The sequence below is a fragment of the Columba livia genome, unplaced genomic scaffold, assembly GCF_036013475.1.
Source record: "Columba livia isolate bColLiv1 breed racing homer unplaced genomic scaffold, bColLiv1.pat.W.v2 Scaffold_166, whole genome shotgun sequence".
Classification (NCBI taxonomy): domain Eukaryota; kingdom Metazoa; phylum Chordata; class Aves; order Columbiformes; family Columbidae; genus Columba; species Columba livia.
In genome coordinates, this window is record NW_027043062.1 from 110,482 (window position 1) to 114,541 (window position 4,060).

Here is a 4,060-nt window from a genome sequence, read left to right on the forward strand (position 1 = left end):
CTTCTCTCTTCTCTCTTCTCTCTTCTCTCTTCTCTCTTCTCTCTTCTCTCTTCTCTTCTCTTCTCTTCTCTTCTCTTCTCTTCTCTTCTCTTCTCTTCTCTTCTCTTCTCTTCTCCTATATCCTCTCCTCTCCTCTCCTCTCCTCTCCTCTCCTCTCCTCTCCTCTCCTCTCCTCTCCTCTCCTCTCCTCTCCTCTCCTCTCCTCTCCTCTCCTCTCCTCTCCTCTCCTCCTTTCTTCACCTCTTCCCTCTCCCTCTTCTCTCTCCTTCTTCTCCTTCTCCCTCCTTTCACTAGCAGTACATGCTGAGGAAATTGCTGACAAACACTTGTAACCTTGCCCAGATTAGCCATTTGCTCCATCACCTTGTGCAAAGGACGCATGTACCTTCTGGTGGCCGGGAGAGCACCGGGCCCCCTTAAACCACTCTGCATTCCACTTCCTACAGCTGCTGACCCTAGCTCCCCACTCCATCAGGACGGTGAGCTCTGCAGTGCTCCTCAAGAAGTTATTCTCTTCATTTTGCTGCTGCTATTCAGCTGAAAAGGATGTTCCTCTTCCTCTTCCTCTTCCTCCTCCTCCTCCTCCTCTTCCTCCTCCTCCTCCTCTTCCTCTTCCTCTTCCTCCTCCTCCTCCTCCTCCTCCTCTTCATCTTCCTCCTCTTCCGCTCTTCTCTCTTCTCTCTTCCTCTCTTCTCTCTTCTCTCTCTTCTCCTCTTGCTTCACCTCTTCCCTCTCTCTCTCCCTCTCCCTCTTCTTCTCTCTCCCTCTTTTCCTTCCCCCTCCTTTCACTACCAGTGCATGCTGGGGAAATCCCTGACAAACACTTGGAACCTTGCCCAGCTTACCCATTCGCTCCATCACCTTATGCCACCACGCATCTACCTTCTGGTGGCCGGGAGAGCACCGCACGCCCTTCAAACCACTCTGCATTCCACTTCCTACAGCTGCTGACCCTAGCTCCCCACTCCATCAGGACGGTGAGCTCTGCAGTGCTCCTCAAGAAGGCATTCCCTTCATTTGGCTACTGCTATCCAGCTGAAAAGGATGATCATCCATCAGATGAACCTGGAAGGCTGCCCTGCTGGGAGATGGCCTTGCAGCGGAGAAACTCCAGCTGCCTCGTCCAGCTCTTCCTCCTTCAGCCCCTGTCAAGGGATTCCACTGGCTCCTCAAGGACTTCCTCTCCGATGTCTTCAGGCTGCCTCCAGGCCAGCTCTGGCAGCAGACACGGGACGCTGCTCCCTTTTATACTGCCCCGGGGCATTGTGACATCAGCATTGCCCCGTGGTCGCATTGTGACACGGAGGTGACATGGGCCCCCAGTGTCCCACCCCACCCACTGCCCATGCACCCAGCACTCTGTGGAGGAAGGACTTCGGGGTGCTGCTGGCCCCGAGGCTGTCCTTGTGCCCAGGAGGCCCAGGGCGCTGTCCCTGCTCTTGGTGGTCATGCACTGGGCATGGCTGAAACCACCTGGGAATGGCGGTGGCATGAAATTACTGAGGAGGTTATTCAGATACAAAGGAACTTCTTCTCTTTTCCTTTAAAGTTACTAAAAGAAACTATGAAAAACAATCCTCTAGTACATGATGGTAATGAATTGCTCTGCGAAAGTGCTGCCATAGGTGCAGGAACCTGCTAGCCTACGTCTATTCCATTAAAGAATCTCAACATTTTGGTGCCGGCTCCATGTGTTTGTCATGTGGCCTCTCTCACCTCCTAGATTTCCAGGTAGGAAAACAGGCGGGGGAGCAGGTCTCAGCTAAACCCCAGGGCACCTGCTATGGAAAGCATAGGTGTGAAAGCGTAGGCATAGCCTCTGGGCTCAGGCACCAGGTTCTGTGGGCTGGCAGATGGCTGCCTGACAGCTCAGACATGGTAATTATCCCTAATTCAAGCACTCGGGGTAATGCAAGGTGGTGCCGTGTTGGAAGCGCTTCATTAACTGCAGAAGAGTAAAGACAGGCCCATGGGCAGATCCTCTGCTGCAAAGGGGCATTGTTCCTGTTGTAGCAAAAACAAGCCCAGCGATAATCTTAAGCCCATATTGGCATCAGTAGCTGGTTGTAAGAAGTGGCTAAGAAGAGTAATCGGGCTGCAGATGATAGCGAGGGGCCGCATTCATCCCCAGGGGCATCATCAGGGGAGGAAGTGACCGTTACCCGGTCTTTTTCTCCAAGTGAGCTGAGAGAGTTGCGAAAAGACTATACTCGTAAAGATGGTGAGAATGTGTTAACCTGGATGCTCCGATGCTGGGATAACGGGGCTGACACAAGAGAACTGGAGGGCGGAGAAGCCAAGCAGTTGGGATCTCTGTCCAGGGATTCCACCCTTGATGGGGCAATTGCCAGTGAGCCCAACCCCATGGCCCTCTGGACCCGACTCTTGACAGCCATGAAAACAAGATTTCGTAACAAGGATGACTGTCAATGCACATCAAGGAAATGGAATGCTATGGAGCGAGGTATCCAGTTCCTGAGAGAGTTAGCTGTGCGAGAGATTATCTGTTTTGGGCCAGATAGCCAGGAGGGGGTGAATCCAGATAGAGTTGAGTGTACACGGTCTATGTGGCGCAGATTCTCACAGAGTGCACCAGCTCCATATGCTAAGATATTGGCAGGAATGTTCGTGTCAACTGGCGGTAGACAAAGTGTTAATGACATGACTGAGCGGCTCCGGGAATTTGAGGAAAACCTTTCTGATCCCCTGGGGGCTTATGTCTCTAGGGTGGAGAAACTGAGTGAAACGACTGTTGACTGTTTTGAAAAGCTGTTGAGAGAAATGAAAGCACTCAGGGAACACACACATGGCTCTCGATTTGTACGAACCAATGCTTCAGCTATTAGGAGAAAGCATTTCCAATATCCAGAGAGAGAGAGAAAGCGTTTCCAGTCCCCAGAGAGAGAGAGAAGGCGTTCCCAATCTCCAGAGAGAGAACACAGGCAGGCCACCAGCAGAGGTTTGCTGTGGTCCTTCCTACGTGAGCAGGGAGAAGATATGAGTAAGTGGCACAGTAAACCTACTGGGGAACTTCAAGAACAAGTGCATGAGTTAACAGGGCAGGCTTCTAGGAAAAGGTCTGCCTGGTTTACAAAAGAGATTCTGGTGCTCGTGAAGGAACCTCTAATTCACAGCGAGTGACCATGGAAGACCGAGATTAGAGGTGCCCTGCTTCCAGCCAGGCGGAGGAAAGGGATAACAGAGTTTACTGGACGGTACAGATAGGATGGCCTGGTACAACACACCCCCAGGAGTACAAGGCTTTGGTGGACACTGCTGCTCAGTGCACAATAATTCCTTCAGACTGTAAGGGGACACAACTCAACAGTATTTTTGGAGTGACTTGGGGGATCCCAAGAGCTGACTGTTGTAGAGGCTGAAATGAGCCTAACTGGAAAAACCTGGCAAAAGCATCCCATTGTGACTGGCCCAGATGCTCCGTGCATCCTTGGCATAGACTACCTTAAGAGAGGGTATTTTAAGGACCCAAAAGGGTATAGGTGGGCATTTGGTACAGCATCTGTGGACACTGAGAGAATTGAACAGCTGTCTGATTTGCCTGGTCTTTCAGATGACCCTTCTGTTGTAGGACTGCTGATGGTTGATGATCAGCAGGTGCCAATTGCTACCACAACGGTGCATCGTCAACAGTATCGCACCAACCGGGACCCTTGGATTCCTATTCGGAAATTGATTGGTCAACTGGAAAGCCAGGGTGTGATCAGTAAGACTCGCTCACCTTTCAATAGCCCAATTTGGCCAGTGCGTAAGTCTAGCGATGAGTGGAGATTAACTGTAGACTACTGTGGCCTGAAGGGGGAAGGGGGAAAAAGGGTGAAGGGAAACCTTCTCCCACAGTTTTGATTGTCTCCCCATGATCAAACCACAACAAAAACAAAGAATCAGCGTGGTGGGGCTGTCGAGTGGCCCTTGGTTTGTCCTGCAAACAAGCTCTGAATGCAGATTCTTGCAGGTGCAGCAGAGCAGGCAGCAGCATCTGAGTAAAGCTCTGGGGGACGGGGTCCTGTGTGCTGGGGACAGCTTCCCTCGCCATTCTCTG